At 36.6% G+C, this 26,638-nt stretch overlaps 1 long non-coding RNA gene across 1 annotated transcript; it reads right to left on the reverse strand.

Moving 5' to 3' along the window:
* LOC123664673 lies at positions 1–26,303 on the reverse strand. The gene is made up of 3 exons (XR_006744865.1): positions 26,206–26,303; positions 9,752–9,761; positions 1–11 (listed from the first exon to the last, which is right to left on the reverse strand). It is a non-coding gene; the product is annotated as an uncharacterized LOC123664673 (long non-coding RNA).
* Between the last annotated feature and the right edge of the window lie 335 nt (positions 26,304–26,638).

The raw sequence follows: 26,638 nt of genomic DNA on the forward strand, positions 1-26,638 counted from the left end.
TGGTAGTGAAACTGTGTTATCCCTTAGTCGCCTCTTACTACACCCACGGGAAGAGAGGGGGTGGCTATATTCTTTACTGCCGTAACCACACAGCAAAGTAGCATGAAGACATAATCCCGTGATTTCGATGGAGACGCTTCGGCCCTCAGTTTCCAGAAGTCCCACTATTCCCGTCTACGGCAGCGATCGCGGTAACGGTAGAGTGGAGTGTGTTTAATATTTCCTAGTTATACAACATGTAACTTAATATATTATACTTCGTTGTTTCATCCTTTAGATACTTACTTTACTTACTAGGTAGTCCTTCTGTCCAACAAGGTAAAGTCGCTTATTATAGAGTTAATTTTTTCATACTAAAAGGCATTTTTTTAAATTTCTACCTTCATTCACTCTCCATTCGGTAGTACGCTCTGTTCAGGCTTCACTTCTATGTAGGAAAAATCTAGCCAAGCCCCAGAATTTTCCGGGAGGGCAGATACTTACTTTATCTTAGAATGGAAAAACTCATATAATAAAAATCGAACTTCACTTGAGAAGTTCGTTTGATCGCATCTTACATTGTAAGTCAGTACTTAATACGCGAAATCAGATTTCTCAATGAAACAAATGAGAAGATTAAATTCAAACTAATAAATCCATATCGAATCGAACTCAAATCCGAATAGGCATTGGAAAGGCACATCATACATCACGTTGACAACGATAAAAGCTAAGGCCTAAAGCAGCGAACACACTAACGATTAAAGAGAACCTAACGCGTTAGAATGCGACGTTTATTTGAAAAACGTGTGTTCCAAATAAAATTTGCTCATAGTTTTTCACATGCGTACGTTTATAACCGAAATGAAGACAAACTATTTTAAATATTCAAGAAAACTATTTTAATATATTTGGTAACAAGAATAAACATAAATTGAGCCGGATTTGTTTATAAATGAGTATATTTGTTTGTGACCACTATATTCGAAACACTTAGACAGTCATTTGCGGAAATATGTCACTTATAGGTCAAGAGCCCAGGAAGGCCAGACTTTATCTATTTCATAAAAGCTGAATGGAAGATTCCAACATCGACAGAAGCTATGGCCAACTGTGTTTTTTTTATTAGCTTACAGATTCCCTACATCTTTTTGTCGTCGGCACCTTAGTGGTGACGCCATGGGATCCCTTTTGCACCCTACCACGACTCCCCCGAGCTTACAAATTCCCCATTGTAACTGCCCTTTACCACATACAACTAATTTGAACGAAATTTAGTATTAAAATTTTAATGGTATCCGTCCAATTCTGAACAAGGTGATATTTCGGTTAAGATCCATGTTATAATACCATGAAAATGTATAATTCTAGTATTCTTATTTTGATATACAATTTAGAATTTGGCTTTTTATAAAACTTACTTATAAAATATTTGATATTATAAGGGTTCTGTGAATCAGAAGATCGAGAAAGTGTATTCCAACCTTAATAAAGCTCATATGTCGGTTCCACGCGACACATTTACAAGGAAACGCTAATAGAAAATTTGAAGTCTCCTTTTAAAGGAAAAGTATTATAAGTAGATTAACGCATATACTTTCTAATAATGATTGTAATAGTTTTATGACCCTTATTTCGCAATAATATATTTAGTAATTTGATATAGAAAGAAATAAATTAATGTATCAAAGTAGTGATATTTATTACTCGCAATTAAAATTTCTAAAATTCTTAAAAAACTAAAATTTTTGTCAACTATTTTATATTGGCCCTAAAGATAAAAAGTGTGTCTTATGATAACCATAAAAAAGGAAGAAGTTCAGTATATTAAAGTATAATTCAGTTTAGTGTGTAGTAAACTTTATTTTTCTGAATTTGCTGTAATTTTTATCATTTGAAAGGCGATATTTAAAAATTGTTAAAACAATAAAAGATATACACAGTTCTGTTACACATAATAAAAAAAAAACAGATGCAAATGGTAAAAAAATCAAATAAATTAATGATGTGCTTTTAATACTAATATAAATTTAGAAGTTCAAAAAAAAATCATTGAGTGTATATTTTTGTATAAATATTGATATCATTATATCATTGCAATATTTATACAAAAGGTATAGACAAATATTTTTATTAAACGTGACTATTCTGGATACAAATTAATTGGTTACAGTTCAACCATTTTCTCAACACAATAAATTAAAATGAAACACAAGTATTCTCGTTTATTCCAATTTAAAGTCGTTAAAATTATCAAAAAGATAAAAAACTTTAATGGTTTTCACAAATAAATAATTCTTAAATGCACATTTAAAAATTCAGTTACATTCCTTAATTGGGTATTTTACGTTAAATTAACCGAAGAAATAATAATAAGAACTTCAATTAACGTTTATTTTAAAACGAAAATAAACACTGTAACTTCTTTAGCACCAATTAGTATAGTCAAAAGCGGGAGCTGATGTTTTCAATATTTCATTAAAGCTTTGAAAATACACGATTCTGCTAAACAAAAACGTACTCTCTTACGATTAAATAAAGTCTCTTTTAATATTACTTGTGTAATGAAAAAGTTGGGAAACAATACGCACGGCAACTAGCTAGAACCGGTTTTAATATTTTGCCACGAAATTCAGTGACATTTCCTTTAGAATTTTTAAAAGTGAGCTCTTTAAAAGTGAACAGGATTGAATTTTATGCCGCTACGAGAAAATGTACTGATCATTTTAGTATGATAAAGTACACAAATGCTTTGATCCAATAAGGAGTTGACACACGCTCTCGACGGCAATCGATGAAGTTTGCTTGTGAGGATATTGCATAGCTAAGGAACTTGATAATTTACTCGCTATATAAGTAGCTTATGAAACAAGAAGACTAAGAAAAAGATACAATATTTTATTTCTAGGTTATAACATAAAAATAATAAACAATAATCCTAGAGTGACATTGAGGTTTTATTATATTTTACAAAACTTTGTTAAGTAATCCTAACTAACTTAATCTTACTGGCTTAATATTCTATCATATTTCATTTCTTTTTATGTAGAAAAGCAAACACCGAGGAAAAATGTATAAATTAAATAATAATAATAATAATAATGTTTAGGCCAAATCGCGCCTTAGAGCGATTGCCTTAGGGTTTAGTTTAACCGTGGCTCTGTCATTTATTACTTACGATTTTGTAATACCATTTCGCTGCGTTAGCGACGCTTTTTTCTGTATGGGCTTCATCGGTGATATCGCCAGGTGGCACGGCCCCCCGCTGTCGCCGTCGCCCGCGCCGCTTAGCGGCGAACAGTCTCGATTCCGCTCTCACGGTAGCGGACGTATCGCTGCTCGATACGGCGAATAAAGTCTCGCGTCCGCTCTGCAAGGTGTGGCCGTATCGCTGCTCGACGGCCGGCCAGTTCCCATTGTTGGACTTATTGTTTTGCGCGTGCCTCGTGGTTTATTAACTGCTTACTTACTTACTTTACTGCTACCGTTTTAATTGCTGTACTTATAACTTAACTGTAAAGTCTCGAGTTCGCTCTGCACGAACGCAATTTTCTGTGTCGCTTTATGAGAACCCCAATGTTGGGTTTGGACTCTTTGCTGGCGTGACCGCACGCGGTCCTGTGAATATATCTAACGGTTTATTTGGTAACTGTAAATATTTGTTGCTGTGCTTGTGACTGTAACTGCTTGTGTATTGACTGAGTTATTTATTTCGTTATAATCAATTCTGTGACGTGTCTGCTGGCGAGTGACTGGGAGTGTCTACTCACTGTCGAAGTCTGGGGGCCTGGGGCCTCCTTCTCGGGGACTGTCAGGACACCTATTTTACACTTAACGTCACACCACACCACACGACCTATACACGTTCCCTGGCGATCTTCGATCCCAATAGACCCTAGCTGCCCTTCGAAGGTAAGTGCAATTTCCTTCTTATTTTTCAACCCCTTTTTTGTATTTGCTTGCTCACGCCGCATATCCTGATCGCCATAGGTATTCCGTACCCGACCCTAGGCAGTCCGCCGGGAGGTCGCTGATGGGCCCCGACCTCTGAGGCTGTGCTGGGCTGGCTAGGGCCGTAACATTTTGGTAGCAGAGCGGGGTTGCCGTAACATTTTGGTAGCAGAGCGTGGTTGGAAAAAAAAAAAAATTTTGGTAGCAGAGCATGGTTATATCCATTGGTACTAGGTACCCTTCCCCCGATCAGCCCGCCGTTTGGGGGTCGCTGTTGGGCCCCGATCCCCGAGGCTTGCGAGGGCTGGCGGTTGCCGTAACATTTTGGTAGCAGAGCGTGGTTCCCACGCCTTGAGCTGCGTGAGCTTGTCACTGATAGGGTTAGGTATTTGTATTTTGAGTAGCTTCGGGTAGGTTTAGCCTGTGTGGCACATCCCTATATATATTTTTTTACTGTTTATATTTTTTTACTGTTTATATTTTCTTACTGTTATTACTGTAATTATTGCTGTGATTTGTATCTGTATTTTTTATTGTTGTATTGGTTGTTGGAATTTATATCACTGCATTTGTTTATCGTTATATATGATGCCGTCACACAAGCAACCCAAGGCACCTGCGCTGATAATTCAGGAGCAGCTGCGCTGGGCGGCGCATGCCCACACACTGATCGGGCGCGCCGACCGAGTGTATAATTTAGCGCAGCGAGCGGATCAGGTTCGGGATCGACTGGCCTTGGTCGAGAGCGCATACACTGAGCTTTTGTCTGCGGATGTGGAGAGCGGAGTCAAGGACTCCGCTCGTCGGGATTATGAGCAATTCGTCGACTTCACGGACGACTTGGTTGAGGCAAGGGGCAAGCTGGCGCATGAGGCGCGTGAGAGCCAGATGGAGGGTCTGGCGAAACTGGAGTCTCCGCGGCGGAATCCAGCTCAAGCTGAGCTATTAGGTAAGTTGCCCACATTGGACTTGCCCAAGTTCTCGGGTGCTATTGGTGAGTGGCTGGCCTTCATAGGCCTCTTTGATAGCTTGGTCCACGCCCGGGGGGACTTGTCCCTCGGTCAAAAAATGGCGTACCTGCTATCTTCTCTTGAAGGGGAGGCCCTTGCGGTCGTTGGTCACTTGAAGTTGGCCGACAACTCCTATTTGATCGCAAGAGACCTACTCGAGAGGAGGTACGCAAATACCCGGCTGCTGGCTGACGAATATGCCCGACAGCTTCTGAATCTCCCGCTACTGACTGACAGGACGAGGCTACGTCAGGATATTATTAATCCTGTCGTAGTCGCGTGCAATTCACTGAGGCGCCTGGAGCTTCCGGTCGACGAAGGGGCCGGAGGTTCTTTTTTGCTGCTCCACCTCGTACTGTCCCGCCTACCCCTCGATCTGCGGATCCATTTTGAGGAGAGTTATGGTGGGGACGGAGCGGATCATATCCCGTCTTTTAGAGACCTGCTGCTCTTTTTAGAGCAACAGTGTAGGCAGGTCGCAAACGCGGCGGGCGCCGCCGACACCTCCAGGGCACCTGAAAGGCGGAACCCGCCCGGGAGGTCACCGCCGACTCCGCAGAAGCCTACTGGAGCTTCTTCAGGAGGGCGCCGCCCTCTTCCTACGTATACCGGCCTAGTGGCCAGGGAGGCTCCTCCGTGCAACTACTGCCGCGGGTCTGAGCACCGATCCGCGGCTTGCCCGAAGCTGTGGGCTAAGCCTGCAAAGGCGAGGCGGACCATAGCTCGGGAACGCCGCTGGTGCTTCTCCTGTTTGGAGCGGCACCTTCAGAGGGACTGTCCGCACCAGCGGCCCTGTCCGCACTGCTCGGATCCTCATCATGAGGTCTTGTGCCTGGGCCCGTTCAGCGCTCCTCCTCGCGCCCCTTCCGACCGCGCCTCTGCCACGGGCGGGGGCGCTAGTCAGCCGCCTCTGGCGCGTGACGCTTCTCGCTCGCCCACCAACCACTGCTCCCCCGGCTTGAACAGGGGAAATTCCCCTGAGCAGTTGGGGGGTCACCCTGCCAGGGGCGGGGGGGTCTGCACCCCCCCTCCTCAGCGGGTCGAGAGAGAGTTCGCCGCCACTCAGCTGTCGTCAAGACCACTGTCTCCTCCCTTAGCTAAGTGGCCGCGATTGGAGCGCCACCCTCCCCCCCTTGGTCGGAGTCGGCGACCTTACCAGGTCCCTAGGACCTCTTATCTGTCCCGGCCCGCTAGGCCGGGGCCCTCTGAGTTCCGGGCCTCTCCGCTTAGCGCTACCTTGCCGCCGGTGGTCGAGTTGTCACCTGACTGCCGCTACGAGGACCCCCGGCGCGAGGACTGGTCCGATGGAGGCAGCTCCAACTAGGTAGCTGCCGCCCTATCTCCCACCACGGCCACCTCCACTGAGCCTTTAAGCTGTCAAACTGTCCTTTTGCAGACAGCCTCAGTGCAGGTGTACAACCCGAAGGGCGACTGTCTAACATCTCGCGCCTTGTTGGACTCGGGTTCACAACATTGTGTGGCCTCTATTTGGTTGGTGGGAAGACTAGGGCTCCCCTGGAGCTCTGAATCACGTCGAATGTTTGGCATCGGAGGCCTGGAGCCTCCCGCTCCTAGGGGAAGAGCTGAATTAATTTGCTGGCCCTGTCTTAGGGCCGACGCACCATCCGGAGCGTCATCTTTAAATGTATCCCGTGCTACAAACTGAAGGCCGCCATTTCTCACCCTATGATGGGCGACTTGCCAGCCGATCTCGTCACTGCCATCCGACCATTCGCTGGAGTCGGAACTGATTTTGCTGGCCCTGTCTTAGTCAAGTCGTCCTGCTTTCGTAACGCGTGCTCATATGGAGCCTACCTGTGCGTGTTCGTGTGTCTCTCCACTAAGGCCGTTCATCTGAAACTTGTAAGTGCCCTCAGCACTGAAGCCTTTGTGGCCGCACTTAGCTGTTTTGTTTTTGCCGTGGGGTCCCTGACCTGATCCGATCCGACCCTGTTTCGTTTACCGATTTGCTCGCGGACATAATGCCCTTCTGTCCGGGACGGGGGATTGTTTAGGCCAAATCGCGCCTTAGAGCGATTGCCTTAGGGTTTAGTTTAACCGTGGCTCTGTCATTTATTACTTACGATTTTGTAATACCATTTCGCTGCGTTAGCGACGCTTTTTTCTGTATGGGCTTCATCGGTGATATCGCCAGGTGGCACGGCCCCCCGCTGTCGCCGTCGCCCGCGCCGCTTAGCGGCGAACAGTCTCGATTCCGCTCTCACGGTAGCGGACGTATCGCTGCTCGATACGGCGAATAAAGTCTCGCGTCCGCTCTGCAAGGTGTGGCCGTATCGCTGCTCGACGGCCGGCCAGTTCCCATTGTTGGACTTATTGTTTTGCGCGTGCCTCGTGGTTTATTAACTGCTTACTTACTTACTTTACTGCTACCGTTTTAATTGCTGTACTTATAACTTAACTGTAAAGTCTCGAGTTCGCTCTGCACGAACGCAATTTTCTGTGTCGCTTTATGAGAACCCCAATGTTGGGTTTGGACTCTTTGCTGGCGTGACCGCACGCGGTCCTGTGAATATATCTAACGGTTTATTTGGTAACTGTAAATATTTGTTGCTGTGCTTGTGACTGTAACTGCTTGTGTATTGACTGAGTTATTTATTTCGTTATAATCAATTCTGTGACGTGTCTGCTGGCGAGTGACTGGGAGTGTCTACTCACTGTCGAAGTCTGGGGGCCTGGGGCCTCCTTCTCGGGGACTGTCAGGACACCTATTTTACACTTAACGTCACACCACACCACACGACCTATACACGTTCCCTGGCGATCTTCGATCCCAATAGACCCTAGCTGCCCTTCGAAGGTAAGTGCAATTTCCTTCTTATTTTTCAACCCCTTTTTTGTATTTGCTTGCTCACGCCGCATATCCTGATCGCCATAGGTATTCCGTACCCGACCCTAGGCAGTCCGCCGGGAGGTCGCTGATGGGCCCCGACCTCTGAGGCTCTGCTGGACTGGCTAGGGCCGTAACAAATAATAATAATAAGACAAACTACTATTAGTTTAGAAGTACAATTATTAATTATCGCTAAAATATCCAATGTAACTTTTTGAACAAATATTTAAATAATTTTGGTATATGCAGGTCAAAAATACTTTAGACGAATTAAAAAATGTTACCTAATTTTATGTCTATAGTCAATAGCGTTGCATTGAATTTCTGAAAATAAATGTAAGTATTAGATTAATTTCGTTTCCTTACTAAACAATAAAAAACTAAAAAAACGTTAACTTTCTCACTTTCGAAGCAGTTGCTTTGTCACAACATTGTTCGTTCAATATCAGATCAAGCTATATAAGTCTAAAAAACTGGTCCGGACTATCGACATATAGATTCGATAAGACGAAGTTTTAAGAGAGTCTTATATCTTCGGATAAAATACCCAATTGAAAGGGTTTTGACCTATATTTTTCTTACTGGATATCCTGGGTGCACATTCCTTAATTTACTTAAAGTACTCTTAATGTACATGTTTCATTTACAGATATATCTCCTTTTATTACACAATAAAATACCTCTGCATAAAAGAAAGATAAAAATAATTATTTTATTAAAAGCTTTTATTTAACTTGCAATGTGTGTATGTTACTATGTATGTTTGTATATATCTTCAACTACCAAGCCTCGGACGGAAGTTCGTCGCCTGTGGACGGAGGTCTCGTCGGCGGCCCCCTCTCTCACCCGCTCGCATTCTCCTTCTGGGACATTACTGTCTCGCAGAAGGAGACTATCGCCTAGGATTCGTCACCGGCGAGCATCGCGGTGATGACTCTCGGCAGTGATAAGTCCCTCCGAGAACTGTCGTCAGATCGCGACGCAGCGCCGCCCATCTCAGACACAACTCGGGGGTGTGCTAGGCTAAGTCCACCGCCGCGCCACAATCGTGACATCCAGTCGTCGGCTTCCTTTGGGACACAAGTCGTCACCAAAGCAGATTTACTTATTTTATTTATTTTACTTATTTTATTTTTGATATACCAAAGCAGACAAAGCGGACTCGTTCTTACACTTTATAGTAATATAGGTACACTCTACACACTTTATTAAAAAAAAATGTTTCCTACTAATAACACCCAAGTCTAAAAACTTACCCCATAGCTGAAAGCAATGCTTTTAATGCTTGAAAAGCAGAAACGTTCCAATAATACCTTAACTAATCCAATGAACTTACTGCACGATCTTCTTCAGAATTAATAGATCAAATTTCATCTCCTGTACTTAAACTAATAGTATCTGCAACTGTAAGTCGCAGTTCATCTTTATATCTTTCAAAGTTCACTTGTTTGTCACAGGATTTTATAGCTTTTGAAGTCTCCTCCAATATAGCCGAGTATTTTATGACTATTTGAGTGAATATAGATTTTATAAAAGCTTAAAAGCGTTTATTATTCTTTCGTCCGCTATGGATATCGTAAAATTGTTAAAATTTTGTGTCCTCGCTTGTGTTGTCGCTTGCTATGCTTCTGGTTTTGCAGGCGTCTACGAGTATAAGCTACGGTAATCGTTTACCATCAGGTGAGCCATACGCTTGTTTACCGACCTAGTCATATATAAAAAATGCTATTCAAAAAGAAGCTCAGCTGAATTATCATGCGATATTTATTACTATGCAGTTCATTTTGGGAAGATTAAGTGTTATTTCAAAAAAATCAATTAAATGATACATAAATATGTAGCTCAGAAATGGAGAAAACGAATGGTAATATAGCTTTTTTAAAATATCAAAAATGATTTCAAGACTAATAGTAAATGGTTATTTTCAGAAAATGCTGTACTCAGTATAAATTACTACAACAAAACATCTACTTAACTTAATTTAGCTGAACGTTATTATTTAGTAATTTTAATAAAGTATATATATCTCATATTATTTAGTCTATATAACATATATATATAAATAATATACATAAATAAATAATGAAAAATCTTTAACAATTTATATTTCTTACAAAGAAGATTTCCTCGTAAGAATGAAATAACAGATTCCTCACTCTAAGTGCTTGTTTTGTGATGATTTATCGTGACTTGACTCGAACTTCCGTTGTCTAGACACTGGGTCGTGTGTTACGACACAGTGTCACTTTGAAATGAGTGAGTATGTAGCGTTGTGTACTTTGTGCTTAGGTGGAATACGTTTAAGGAATAAATCTTGATACATTGTTGTAGTGGTAATTTGGAATTACATGGCTATTGAATGAATAAAATAATTTAAAACATTGAAATCGATGCGACTAAACTTAGATTACAATTAAATTTTTGAACTCTTTAATTATCCTCTAAGATTTAAGATAAAGTTGAGTAGGGTTCAGCAAAAAATTTTCAGCTCAAAGCTAGATCACAGCTAAGTAATAGTACCCTCAAGTAGTGTTGTATTCCTGTGATGAGTAAGGTGACCAGACCTCACGAAGAGGGTCAGGGGTAGGATCAGCAACGCGTTTGCGATGCTTCTGGCGTTGCAAGCGTCTATAGGCTTATCATCAGGTAAGCCGTGTGCTTGTACATAATAGAAAATGTCAGTAAGATAAAAGATAACTGTCTTTACTAGCAAAAGAAAGAAAAAACGATATCATTTACATCGAACAGTAATACAACGCAGGTAGACGAAAAAATAATCAAATAAATACGCATTTTTAGACATAACTCAAAAAATAGTAGTCAGATCTCAATCAAATTTAAAAGAGACTACGTGACAAGCACAATCATTGGCAGCAGATGGTCAACATCAAAAATAGTCAAGCAAATGCGCATTATTTGCAAGATTAGCAAATTTAAATGGGATCACAAGACAAGCACAACCTTTTGATAAAAAAAAGTCATCGATCAGATCCGTCTACCGAATAAAAAGCTCTGATTTACATACAAAAAAAATATATATATTATTGAGAAGAACGAAGAATTGAGAAAAACTAAAATCTTCGCTTCAGCCTGTAATATCCCACTACTGGGCATAGGCCTCTTTCCCCGTGTAGGAGAAGGATCAGAGCTTAATCCACCACGCTGCTCCAATGCGGGTTGGCGGATATATTCCCTACTACAAGTAACGATCACTATCAGGTGTACATGATAATAACCGGGACTGACGGCTTAAAGTGCTTTCCGAGGCACGGTGGGGAGACCCACAAGGCCTGCACAAACACCCAGACCACGGCAAACATCTGTATGGCCAATACAAATGTTTGTCATGAGCGGGGATCGAACCCGTAACCGCCAACGCAACAGGTACATCATCCATGGCTGTAACCGTTGCGCCAACGCGGCGTCTAAAAACTAAAATCTATTTGTCTATGTAAAATCTATTTATGTATGTATAGTTCATAGTTTTTGTTCTAAGTTCTTCTTTACATCATTAACGTAAACGAAACAAACTCGACTACATAATTGCAACAATTTCAAAGATATATTTCTCTCATATCGTTCACAATAGTCTCGTTGCGATATCAAAGTCCAAACGAACCGCCTCGTATAAATCGAATTGCCTCTGAAACGTAGGAGTGCGATTTTTTAGATTATTATATACTGATGTCGTTTTTATTTTATTTTATTTTATTATATTATATAGCAAGTACAACGCTACAATTTCTTTTATATACATATAAAATTAACATTTCAATAATTTTTCATCATATATTGCAATTATAGACCAACTCAACAAGTATTTTAATGTCACTAAAACTTACAAAAATTTTTTTTCGTTTTTTTCAGTAAGTTTTTTCTTTTTTTACGTTTGACTACCCCGTAAGAGTAATTGCAATGAACCTACAATCTGCTCAGGGAATTGTGGGTTCAATTCCCGCCTCGAGTCTGGGTGTGATATGTGTATTTTTTTTATATATAAGTATATTTTTATATTTAAATATTTTCGAGGTAGGGCACAGCAGGAATTTCCTGCTCAAAATATGGAGCAGCCTGACTGAGGTAGTACCTCGACCTTACAGAAGATCACAGCAAAATAATACTGTTTTCAAGCAATATTGTGTTCCTGTTGGTGAGTAAGGTGACCAGAGCTCCTGGGGGGATTGGGGATTGGGTCGGTGACGCGCTTGCGATGCTTCTGGTGTTGCAAGCGTCTATAAGCTACGGTAATCGCTTACCATCAGGTAAACCGTACGCTTATTTGCCGACCTAGTGACATAAAAAAAAAATATGTATAATATTAGTGAAAAAAAAATATGTAGCTATAACAGCCGGCTGTTACCCGTGCTCGTTTCGTAACTGGTTATGGATTCGGTCCTCGCTAATAACTGAAGAAAGTCATTCTGTTCATATATCAATTTCGGACTTCCAAGGATACTCATAAATATTCATTAATACGTTCCGATTATTCGTAACTGTATCCATATTTATGCTATGCGTGAAATCATAGATAACTGATCATACGCAATAGAGCAAGCATGTAGAGGTAGATACACACGACTGGTTTCAATAAAAATTGTTATTATTTATGGCTTTATATTTTCATTAAGGTGAAAATAAAAAAAAATATTATGTGCAAAAAAATCAAAGCGAGACTTATGATAACTATTCACATATCATTACTCAGAGTACGTGTCCCCTTTTTCAAATTATTAATACTCCTAGGTCCACCTGCGCATGTAGCTTGTGATAAGGGTAGGACAATAGATCACGACCAAACCTCTGACTTTCACATTGCTTAACGGCTATTATTTACCCTCGACACAAAAAGAGCAAAGTAAAAAGTTACGTTTGTAACTCGAAGAGAATAAACTTTTGTTTACGGCTTTTACAAACCACAAATGTACCTTCAATCATTAATAATGAGTTTAGGAGTCATAATACTATGGCAATAGTGAGTAAATCTACGTATTCTTAGTAATAAACAGTTTAAAACCGCTTATATCTTGAGTCTTTGTGACAAATTAAAAAAAAACTTCTTCCAGTAAACAGGCAGCTTGGATGATCAATTTATTTCTGTAAAACCTTGTTTCGACTTCTAGTATATTACCTGCAACCAAAAATGCGAAGAAACTAGTAAATATCTTAGATTAAACATCAGTAAACATTGATAAATCCATGATAGATATAGAATTTTCAAAAGATGAGCTGGATAAAATTTGAACGTCGAAGGCTATCCCTCACAAATACGAAAAGAATTCACGACTATTTTCATTTAGCCATTCACATCAGCCTATCCCACAGTCCGGTAAAAAGTGAAACCAAAAGAAACGGCCCATTAAGCAAGTTTATAACCCAACATATTTCATGCTTCGCCAGAACATTCGTTCATAAATCGCGTGACGATTGATACACAGACGGAAGAAGTGTTTATGCTGAGGCGAGGCTGCCCGTGAAATTGAATGTGTCTACTGGATTTGTACCAGCGTATAATACAACATGTGCCCGGGTTTAGGTAACGATTTAGGAAAAATAGATGGAACATCATTAAAAATTGCTTATTTTTCTGAATTTTACTGAACTGACTATTAGCCCTAAACGTCCCAGTAAGAATATCAGCATCTTCTCCATGAAAAAGATGCTGCTCCCCATCTTATTGGTGTATAACTTCTATGGCGTGAGTAACGATCGCACATGATAACAACCGGCATCGCAGGCTTTTCGTACTCTCTAAGACACTATTTATTTCCTATACTTTAATGTTTTTTATAAAGTGTAGGGTTGTTAATAGGCTTTGTGATGATAAGAAAGTTAGTATGGGAGGTCAGTGATTAAATGCATGTTTTAACAAACAGAATTCAACTTTATCATATTAACTAGTATTGACTAACTGTGTGTATCGCTCGTACTATTCCCTAGTACGAGTATGGTGAGTAACGTTAGCTATCAAGTATCCATGATGTTTACTTTAGTCTGTAGCTGTATGATTAAAGGTGCTCATTAATCACGAAAGTGATATTATCGCCATCTATTATAATAGCGCCGTACTTCATAGTGTACGACAAGACTCTTTATGCAAGACCGCAGGACAAGAGTCCACTATCTGGTGAGTTAATTTTGTCAACACAGCAGAGTCTCAATGTTGGTGCCAGTGACGACGAAGAAGACGATGCAGCGGAGACTGGGTAGTAACCCAACGGAAAGAGGAAATAAGTACCATTCGCTTTTTTTGACTCGAGACTAATCTAGTTCATAAGGTAACGCTCAGTTAAATGGCGTACCCTCGGCCTATCGGGCTGGAAAGAAGGCATAGGCCTGGAAGCCCGTACCTGTTTTTTTTTAATATCACTAGATCGACAAACAAGCGTACGGCTCACCTGATGGTAAGAGATTACCGCAGCTTGTAGACGCCTGCAACACCAGAAGCATCGCAAGCGCGTTGCCGACCCAATCCTCAATCCCCCTAGAAGTACCTAGGCAAGCCCAACGAAGCTTGTCAGGAAAACCCAACACACAAGATAAAATCCGTCATTTCAACCTTTTTCGCTATTTTTTGAGTATGAATATTTATTGTTATTTGTCCCTTCCAGTCGGCGTTCCGTAAGTGTATGTTTTTTAGGATAAAGCGATTTTGGGTTAAAGCATGTGCCGTTTCACATTCATCATCCGCAGTGTTTATTATTATGAAAGGACACAACAGAATAATTTAGGTAAACAAATTTCAGTCCAATGCAATTGTGATAAGACTTATTTTTCAGCCAAAAAATGTTAAATTACGCTCGCATTAGACAAAACCTAAATTAATTTTCACCTACATAGTGTAAGTAGCGAATATTAGTATTTGCAGGATAATGCTAGTGGAAATTGTCCATTACTTTTCGGGAAACAATTTTAGTGAGATTTTACAGTACATTACAATATGTTATAAATTACTAAAAGTAATATTTTGACAGAATAGAGGGGGGGGTGGGAGAGAGTAATAGTTTTTTTATAAGTTTTATTTTAAACTAAAAGATTGGTAATTTTTTAACCGAAAATCGATTGCTCTCACCAATCGTCTATAGTAGGATGAAACTCTGAGTTATGAGTCCAAAAGTAAACAAAACACGACCTCCTTTCTCCTCAATTAATAAACTACAAAGTTAAGATATAATATTTGCGGATAGAAATATCTTATAAATATAATAGAAGTCGACGGTAACAAATAATACTGAATCAAAAACCATTAACTGCCGGATCAAATAGTTTTACCCACAACTGGTGGAATAGGCCTAAGTAGGGATTACACTCTTGAAAACTAGCGTAGCAGCCAAGTGTTGAATTATATCAATTCTCGTTTTCGAATAATCCGGATGGTGATGCTTTTGAAGAACGATGTTTGAAAAAAAGTCACTTCTGAATATTTGTAGGTTTTTTTATATTGCTAGATTATCAAAATCTATTCAATACTTTAAAATTACACCTATTAATTTATTTATTTATTTATTTTATTTTTATTAAAAATTAATATTAATTAATTATACTTTATAGCTTCTCAAAATGTATCTTGTATTAAAATACCATCGAGGTATATAAATACCATTGTTCAAATAATGATTTATTGTAATACCGTTAACCATTTCCTTTAAATTTACCCCAAGAATCCGGTCTTTGTGGTTGGGTACATACCCTTTACAAGGTTGAAATATTCATTTATATTGTACATATAGTACAGAAATCTAGTCTAACCGATGATACTGGGTTTTATTCTACTAAGAGTGAAAAAAGATTTTACTTTTTGCTAGCGATTAAATTTTTTTAAGATTCTTTATTAAATGGTTTTGGATATGTGTCTTTTCAACTAAATACCTATTTTGGAAATAAAATTTGTAGTAGGTATAATTTGATTAGTTTACTAAAATGCTTAGTTGTTTTAGACATAAAAGCATTCCCTTCTTTATTTTCGAAAATAATATTAAATTATATTCTCAAGCAACAGAAATCATAATATTTTGTTTGATTCGTACAGCCTAACACAATAACCTGGAAATTTTGTTCGAAATTCCCACATAGTAACCAATAGTTCATTAGTCAGGCAATGTATTAAATATCTAAAAAAAGACTGATTTTATATCAAAATAATAAAAGGTTGCCTGGAAGAGATCGCTATAAGCGATAAGGCCCACCTTTGCATACATTATTTGTTTTTGTATCTAATCGTTCTAAAATGTATCTTCTTTTTTATGTGTGCAATAAATTTTAATTAATAAATAAAAATAAATACTTCAACCTTTACCTTTATAAACAGAGGGATACATCCATAAATTAATTATTCAAGGAATTATACTTGTCAGAATTCAGAATATTTACATTGTGTCTATTCTGCATACTCGCCTTTGATATCTAAATTAGCGTAAAGACTGCTAAAAGGGATGATGATATCCCAAAAGGTTCGAGATGAGCCGGTCAAAGAGTATTTTGACAGATCACGAGACCTAGAGCCGTTTGTATTTGTAATATGTCTTCTGTGATATAAGTTACTCATATTGTAATTAAATTCGAATTATTTTTTTACAGATAACGTTGTTTGTCCTCTGTACTTTTGTAAATAATCAGATTTGAGAGGAACTGTCACTTAATTACTGTTATTAAATTTGATAATTATAATTTTTTGCCTACTCTTTTCTTGTACTATAAAGGTGACAAAACGCGTACGGTCCGCCGGATGGTAAGTTGATATCGTAGCTTATAGACGCCTGTGACGTTACCACAGGAAGATATTTTCTGCTATGTTTACATCTATAACACTACTAGTCTATAGATTAGAGGAGGCAATTTTCATAATCACCGGAATTTACATTACAGCCCATCTGTATTTTTCCTTACTATGAAAATCCACTGGAGCTTACTTGACTTGTACATATTAAATAAGATTAACGTATAAATTGTTCTAAGCCATCTTTATTACACGTATAACAAACTAATTATACTACTAACAGTAGATTGAGTTTAGAAACCAAATTACGGGTTTTGACAAATATATTTAGCAAATGCTGATGTTGTTCGTCGTCGAGTCGTCAAGTAGGAAAATGAAATTGCCCTTGAAATCTATAGTACTATGACTGACGACGACAACTAAACCATTAATAAATCTAATATTATATAGCATGCTATAAAGCACTATGAATAAAAATTCTGGTCTTTCCAAATGATTTTTTAATGTACATAAATTCAATTGCTTGTAAATGCACTAATTTCTTCATGAATTTCTTATGAATTATTTGAATATACTTATATTATAAAGTAGTCTGTTTATAGATTTGAACGCTCTAATCTCTAAACTTATGGTTCGAAACAAAAAATTGTTTTGTGTTGCATAGTCCGTTTGCTGAGGAAGGCTTTAGGCTATATTATATTTTAAATGATTTTTCCTAAATTTAACGCGAGTGAAACCGCATGGCACAACTATTTATTTATTTTATTTATTTACAGAAGAAAAAAGATACAATTTATGTGATAAACAGTGCAGCAAAAACAATGAACAGTTTAACAGTGCACTGTTTCTAAAGTAATAATACTAAAGTACATACGATATTATATACTAACATAAAAATATGATATAAAGCTATACAAATATAGATTATACATGTGAATATAATTGGAAAGAAAAAAAAATAACATCAAGCGGTTAAAAAATAGTAATAATCATAATAAAAATAATAAATACGGTCATGTCAATCTCTCTCTTTAAGTTGGTCTAAAAAGAATTTTTTAAATATGTTTTTATAGTTATTTTTTTGTTTTTTTTTTTTAATTTGAACTAATTTCTTGTAACCGTACATCTTGTGATAAAGCTGATTTAACGTAAAAACATTCAGGATACTTCTTAGTTTCATTTATAAGAGTATTTTTGACATGTCTAATTTGTCACTCGCTCGCCTGAAACACTCTTGAAGTGAGTTGTGAATACGAGTATGTCATAGAAACGGCGATAGAATAAAAACGTGACGAACTCGGTAAACCGTCGTGATTAATAGTCATGCGATTACGATACGATTCAGCCTGTAACATCCCAGTGATAGTCATAGGCCTCTTTCTACATGGATCAGATCGGGACAGGATCGGAGCGTAATCCACCACGTTACTCCAATACGGGTTGGGGGATATATTCTCTACTAACGTAGTAACGATCGCTGTCAGGTATATATGATAACAATCAAAAACGACAGCTTAACGTGCTCTCCGAGACCGCCGATGTTTAGGCGCCGCCGAGACGGCACACAGACTATTACACTAGAGCGGTCGTAATACAGTCATAAGGATTTTAAAATAATTCGAGTACAAATGTTTTATAAAATTATATCTTTATAAATATTGTGAGACATTACGACACGTTTTGTGCATAGATATATGTATGTAGTATAAAATGATAATATTATATTCAAAAAACAACAAACACAAAACCGAGCAACAATATTAGGTTGATAAAAAATATATTAAATATGAAAAGGAACTTTTATCTGTAGGTAATAAATCATCGGGCGATTTAAAGCATTTTATTTGTATCTGTATTTAGTTATAAATAAAATTCGGACGCTATAAATATACAGCAGCTAAAAATCTTACACACCTTTTTCGTCAAAAAGCGAGCCAATTCAAACGTGTCTCAAACATAGCTGTATGAATTTAAAGTCACTGCTTCGTTAGCGTTTATCAACAAACACCTCTCTTGATAGATTTAGAAAAAAAGAAGGAGGATTAAAAGAGCACTTCCATAGACATACTCTGTAATTGTTTGAATATCAATCGCATTTGTATAAAGCGGATGCATGTTGATTGAGAATCGCAAAATATACTAAAATTTTTTGTTGTTTTTTTTTTTGTGAAGTCGGCAATCAGCTCTATATGAAGTTCTAAGTGCGCTGTAATTACGTTAGATATTAGCAACGCTTGACAAAAAAACAAAGTCTATATATAATTACATGATATATAAGACTGCCTACAACACTTCGTCAAACATGGCCAACTGACTGACATGGACCAACTTATAAGTCTCAGACTAGACATGTTCAACTGTCAAACTAATTTGTAACTAAAAGGAATAAACAATAATATCAGAATCTTCCATATTTTCTAAATAAACAAATTGAAACACTTTTCCGTTCATGTTTATATTTCGTAATCCAATTCACAAAGCCCACAAGTACCCGGTATCATATGTTTGAGGACAATTATGCGAAATTTATTATTTCCAGCGAAAAAATATCAATTCAGACGTATACTTAGGTAAATTGCTATCTTCTTAAGAATAAGACGGCTTTATATTCAATAAAAAATATACGATTTCTGAGAATATTTTTTCGTATAGTTAAAACATACATAATATTAATTTTAGTCTAACGATCTGGGAACGTGATTTTACGAACAATTTACGTTCTATTTCACTTTGAAATTGGATATTTCTATAAGAAATAAGATTACGAAATATTGTATTTACTTTATTAGTACTAAATCAGTTTTAATGGTAATTTCTCGGTCTGCTTTTTCTAGAATTTTTCAGTTGAATATACGTTATCTACTTTACTTCTTTTTATTAAGAAGAATATTTAATAATTAATTTTCACGGCAACAATGAATAAATGAAAATATATAAAACCATACATTTTATTGTTTTTCAATAAATTATGATAAATTGTCTGGTCTGATCCGTTTTCCTGTTTTCAAGTAAGCTCTGTTTATTTTTTCACTTCATGTGGTTGTTATAGCTGTAACTAGCCGGGCCTAAAGGTATAGTTAAAAATTACAGTATTTTTTTTTTAGTTATATACCAATTCCAAAAGTTTTTAATTTTTAATTTAATGATCATTATTAATTTTTCAATATATTTTTTTAATATAAATTTAAATAAATAAATATCTACATAATACATACACGGTCGTCTGTTCCTAAAGTAAGCAACTTAATGCTTGTGTTATAGGTAACAGCCGACTGGTATACCTACATTTTTTTTCGATAAACATACTTATAAATAATACATATATAAATATATGAATAAATATATATAGTACACCCAAACTCGGGGTGGGAATCGAACCCAAAACCCTCGGAGCAGACAGCAAGGTCACTACAAACTGCGCCAACGGGCTAGTCGTAACAAAATAGTCGTACACGACAGAGACAAAAACATAACCACGCCTATGTAACTATACCACAGCTTTAACTTGAAGCAAACGCAGTAATATTAAAGGTCAACCTTAAAAGATAAACACAGTCGCAAAAACTGTAACAAATGTAATTCTCCACACTCTCCATACTGAAGAAACTCTAAGCAAATGACCACAATGTTTTACTATGCATACGTATGTAAAGTCCCTTCTGTCTTGCTAAGTACCTAATTTTTTACTTACAAAGTTACTTATTAAAGTTATTATATATGAAAACGGCCGCTATAGTGTAATATTGCGTGTGCCGTGTCGGCGGTGCCTAAATCTGGGCGGTCACGGATTCGATTCCCGCTCGGAGTGGATATTTGTGTTTATACAAATATTTATTTCTGGTCTGGTTGTTAGTACTTGTAGGTCTCCCCACCGTGCCTCGGAGAGCACTTTAAGCTATCGGTCCAGATTGTTGTCATGTACACTTAATAGCAATCGTTACTCCGGAATACAATATATCCGCCAACCCGTAGTAGAACAGTGTGGTGAATCAAGCTCTGATCCTTCTCCTACATGGAGAAAGAGACCTATGTTTACCAGTTGGATATTACAGGCTGAAGCGTAGCGTATTAAAGCTATCTCTAATAATACATATCAACTTGACTATTTTTTCGTCTACTTAGCGGTCGTTGTAATTGAAATCGGTTTTATTTCGTTTGTGAGCAAACACAATTATTAGGGTAGATGATGAGAGCTTAAATTGTTAAGATACTCAACTGCATGCAGGTATATAAACTCCTTACATAGTAATTATAATCGTGTTTGTTACCAAACAAAAAAAAACGACTAATTTACACCGACAAGTAATAAACTCAGGTCATCATCAACGTTTTCAAAGTCACTAATATTGAACACGACTGAAAACACTCAATCCAACACTTATTTCTCGCTTCAAATCTGTGTCTATTCATCCACAATACACACTTAATTACATTGAATAAGTTATCTCACTAATAACTTATATGCCACTTATCGAGTAGCAACGTTAGCCGCACAATAATTAAACAATAACTGCCTCTTCACTAACAAATTATCATATTTATAAGATAACAATCCCGCCAATAAAATACAAAGATGGCGACTGACCAATCAGAAAATTACTATTAATTATTCGGAAGATGGTGTCGCCATCTTTGTAATATTCCGATATTAAACAAATAAACAATAAGAGTAATATCGACACAAAATCTAATATTTTAATAATTGTCAGAATTACAAATTTAAATGCTAAAACGAAATAGCATTATCAGGGACTAGCTGCCCGGATAAACTTCGTTCTGTCAAAATTAATAGTAATATTTTTTTAGGTTAAAATCTTCAGTATGCCTTAAGGAACATAAAAAAAATTTGCTGAATTGGTCTAGCCATTCTCTAGTTATGCGCTTAGCAACATTTATTTTTATTTATTTAGATAACTCAAAAACTACTTGTCAGATCTCTCTCAAATATAAATGGAACCATGTGATATGTACCAGCTTCCGATTAAAAAAGAATCACCAGAGACGGTGCACCCAGTAAAATGTTATGAAGCGCACTAAAAAGTTAATGGAACCATATGATATGTACCAGCTTCCGATTAAAAAAGAATCACCAGAGACGGTGCACCCAGTAAAATGTTATGAAGCGCACTAAAAAGTTTTCAGCGTATATTTAACAATCATTTCAACTACTTATATATATTGACGATAATGTATATAATAATTATAGGTACCTAATAAAGCGCTTCATCTCCTTCTATTTTTCGTACCCTAGGGGGTCCATAATTATTTTTTGTATTTTTATAAGCACAATGTATGTTATGGTTATGAAATAAAATAAATAAATAATTCAACTCGAATTGAGAACCTTCTTTTTTGAAGTCGTTTAAGAACAAACTTGTCAGTCGCGTAATTTCAGACGCATAAATTCTGCCTAGCAGAAATTCTGACTCATTTTGCGTCGCCGTGTGACACGAACTGGACTTTTGTATGAAATCGAATGCATCAGAAATTACGCGACTCAAATTACGCGACTGACAATTCACAAAATTACGCTCGTTTAGCCTCACCCTAATAGGTCAACAATCCTCGGCAAGATTTTAATCTATCAATAACTTAATCATCGATTAACATAAACAATTATCTATCTAAAGGATAACCCTTTTATATGTAAAATAATAAATATTAGCGGTACTCGGTACTACACCTTTAATATGCAAATGATTCAAAGGTATCACGATTGCAGGGCATCACATGTCTGCGAAAATGTACAAACATTTGCTTTTAAAAATCACGTGGTTTTTTTTTCTATCCTACTTTACACAGGAGTAATTACGTATGTAACCGCTAATGCTATCCGATGGCCGGAGTTTTATATATATTTTATTAATGTTTTAATAACATCTGACAGATGTGGTCGTAACGCATTATTTAATTATAACAACGATGGAAACGTTTTTAACCGACCTCCAAAAAAGGAGGAGGTTCTCAATTCGACTGTATTTTTTTTATGTATGTTACATCAGAACTTTTGACCGTGTGGACCGATTTCGACAGTTTTTTTTAATCGAAAGGTGTGCGTCAATTGGTGCCATTTAAATTTATTTGAGATTTAACAACTATTTACTTTTCGAGTTATATCTAATAATGCGTTTTTACTTGACGCTTTTTTCGTCGACCTACGTTGTATTATACCGCATAACTTTCTACTGGATGTACCGATTTTGATAATTATTTTTTTGTTGGAAAGGGGATATCCCTAGTTTGGTACCATGATAAGGAAACCAGGATCTGATGATGGGATCCTAGAGAAATCGAGGGAAACTCTCGAAAATCCGCAATAACTTTTTACTGGGTGTACCGATTTTGATAATTTTTAATTTAATCGCAAGCTGATGTTTATTATGTAGTCACATATAAATTTTATCGAGGTCTGATAACTACTTTTTGAGTAATCTTTTATAACGCGTAGTTGCTTGACTATTTTTTCGTCGATCTACGTTGTATTACTTGTCGATGTAATTGAAGTCGGTTTTTTTTTCGTTTGCGAGCAAACACAATTATTAGGTAAATTTAACGACAGAGAACGTATAGAATTCAAGAAAACTTAATTATGTATCTTGTTATTTATACAGTACACTCGAATGGGAGATTATAATTCTATATTAATATTAAAAAGCTGAAATGTTTGTTTGTTTGTTTAAACGCGCTATTTTCAGGAATTACTGGTTTGAAACGAAAAATTATTTTTGTGTTGGATAGCCCATTTACCGAGGAAGACTACAGGGAACCGCGGTGCACAGATAGTTGTTTACAGGGATGGACGGATATACAAGCGAGGGCCATATGGCTCGTATAATTATAAAATTATAACCGCTGGGCCTGATGTAGTTGAAATGCCAATTTAACTATAATTAGTTAGTTAAAATAAAGTTAGTAAAAATAATTAATTAGTTATATTGTTAGTTAAAATAATTATTATTAACTAAAAATTTAACTAATTAATTATTTTTAATAATTTTTGAAAAGTATTTAATAAGGATTTTGACTTATCCTAACGATAACTACTTTATTTTATATTTCCTCCCTTTTTTTCTTCTTTATTTAAATTTTTTCTAACACCCGATTTTGCACACCTACAAACATCTGCTCTTGTACGTCCTAAGGTTGACTGGTAGAGAATGCTTTTAGCATTAAACCTGCCTTTTGTACGATTCTTCAATGTATTGTGCAATAAAGAATAAATAAATAAATAAATAACTTGAATCGACATTAAATTTTACAGATTTCGAAAAAAAATAATTTAGCAATAAACAAATTCAATTACGTTTTGACTCTAATCATCATGTGCGCCATTTTAATTGTTTCAAGTGACACTCTCATAATTAAACGACCCTAATTTTACTTTTTCTTGTATATGATTATGTAAACCAATGTTAGTATTAATAGAGTTAATTTTTCTACTATCCAGCAACGCCTAGTTTTAATTTTTTTGCTTCATAATATTATCCAATATTAGTGAATTTTAAAATGTACCGATGAATATTGATAAAATTATCAAATAGATGTCGTTCAAAACTACATGCTTTTAAAAACAGTATATATTATTTATTTATTTTTTTATATCACTAGGTCGGCAAACAAGCGTACGGCTTACCTGATGGTAAGCGATTACCGTAACCTATAGGCGCCTGCAACACCAGAAGCATCGCAAGCGCGTTGCTGACACAATCCCCAATCCCCCCCCCCTCCCAGGAGCTCACCTTACTCACCAACAGGAACACAATACTGTTTGAAAACAGTATTATTTAGCTGTGATCTTCTGTACGGTCGAGGTACCCCAGTCGGGCTGCTCCATATTTTGAGCAGGGAATTCCTGCTGTGCCCTACCTCAGTTGAAGTAGTATATATACAAAAATACTTAAATTAGTCTAACATAACATTTTAGACCCAATTTTCTCCTCAAATTTCTTTTATTTTACATAAAACTCTGTATAAACATTAAGCAAGTTCTTCAAGCGCGTTCTTAACCACACTCACTTTGACTCGATCGCTTGTTCCAGCCCCGTCTTTTCATTAGGCGTAATAACCTTACCGTTAGACAGTTTAACAATATAACCTAGTTTGACAATGACATTTCATGAATTGTTTCCCAATTTTTCTGGTATATATTTACACTAATAACATAAGTAATCACTTATGACTTATTGAGATAAACACAAAAAATAACTCTTAGTACCTTAAAGTATACCCTTACTACAAATAAAATTAACCTGACAGACGTTCTGTCTTGCAAATTTTAAAATGTGTAAAGTTTGAATAAGTGTTACGTTTTCTAAATTTTTTCAATTTTCTTCGCAATATTTTTAATTTGTCATTTCGTAAGAACTTTTGTTCAAAGTATAAACGAACTAATAAATAAATACGGCTGGAAATTGTTCATGTAATTCTCAAATTTTGGGCTTAGCAACATATTTATTAATAGCATAAATATTCACCAAGTAATCAATTTAGGTAAAAGTGAAAACACGACAATACAAACAATCTCAAGGTTAGCTGTAGCAAACAAGTTAGGGGGCCATTGACCCCGGTCAAGGTGAATACCTATTTATTCATACAATGTCGAAATATCTTTCCTTCCTCTCGAATTTTCGCCTTTGTTCCAAAAGATTCGACGAATATTTGATCGTATTATTCATGGGCGGCAGAAAAAATTCTAATAATAAAATGAAGCCTTTGAAAATGATAATTGTTCAGCTTCATTATCATATTTTTTTTAAAGATCTTTATAGGAATACTAGCCGACCCGGGCCCACTTCGTTGGGCGTTAATTATTATTTTTGTGATGCAAATATATAGTAAAGTTTTCATCTCGCTCGTATTTATCCGACTTGATTTACATATACTATTATTTTTCACTGAATTTTTTGTTCAATAACAATAAAATATAGCCTATAGCGCTCCTGAATAGTGTAGCTTTCTGTTACTGAATTGTCATGATCGAATCAGTACTTGCGAAGATTACCTCCTACAAAAAAACAAAGTTAGAAACTATAGCTCTTTATAATATTAGTATAGAAAAAGCGGCCAAAAGCCGTAATAGTTACGTCCAAACTACAATAAACTTAAAAGATTCAATATGGAATACTTTGTGCAAACTTGTAACAAAAGTATGTTATTTTGCAGCGAAGGTACCCGATATACTTAAATATCATGTCCGATTTTATGTTTGTGTTACCCACACATTAGGAATTCTAAACATTTTTGAATATCATATCAAAAATTGACCGCTCCAGCGGGGATCGAACCCGCGTCTCCGACTGACCGTATCGGCGCTCTAGCCAAATAAGCTATGGAACGATGTACCCGCTAGATCGAAACTTTTGAAATGATGATTTTTTATATTCGGTTTAAGCGAACCGTGGCGTCGTCTATAGTGAGCTCTTTACAGAAACCCGTAACTATTCAAAGTTTCATATTACAATGAAAATCTTTGACAAGAAACGACACCGTACTATTTTTAATATGTACATAAATATCAATATTTTAATTTTTATTCGGATGTATCATCACGTTGCGTCAGTTGCTCATAAAAGCCGACTTGAATAATATATGTTTTGATTTTATTTCAATGAATTAATTATTTAAAACATCTCAATAATAATATGTTACTTTTTTATTTATTTATTTTTTATACAGGAGGGGGCAACGGACAGTTCGCTCACCAGACATTTCGGTACATCAAAGGATTAGCGGGCGCGTTGCTGTCCTTTCAAATAGGAATATGCTCTTTTTTTGAAGGTCCCTAATTCGTATCGGTTCGTAAATACCGTAGGTGGCAGCTGGTTCCATATACCGGTCGTGAAAATTTTACAAAATGATTTTTTTTATATACAAAGACGGATTTTTATATACAACGTACAAAATTCAAAACACTACAGTTTTGGGGTTCTGTATCGGTAATGAAATTTCCCAAAAAAAAAATTGTGTATACGTATCTACAATGTATATATTACATGTATATATATACATAATTAACTAAAGGTTTTCAATATTTTAAAAATTACAGCAACCACGACGATCTTACACAAGGAATGGTTATTTCCACACAAACGATACCAGTTTCACAATCTCTTTCAAAAGAGATTAATTTATTAT

Source organism: Melitaea cinxia, chromosome 22 (assembly GCF_905220565.1).
Source record: "Melitaea cinxia chromosome 22, ilMelCinx1.1, whole genome shotgun sequence".
In the NCBI taxonomy this organism is placed as follows: Eukaryota; Metazoa; Arthropoda; class Insecta; order Lepidoptera; family Nymphalidae; genus Melitaea; species Melitaea cinxia.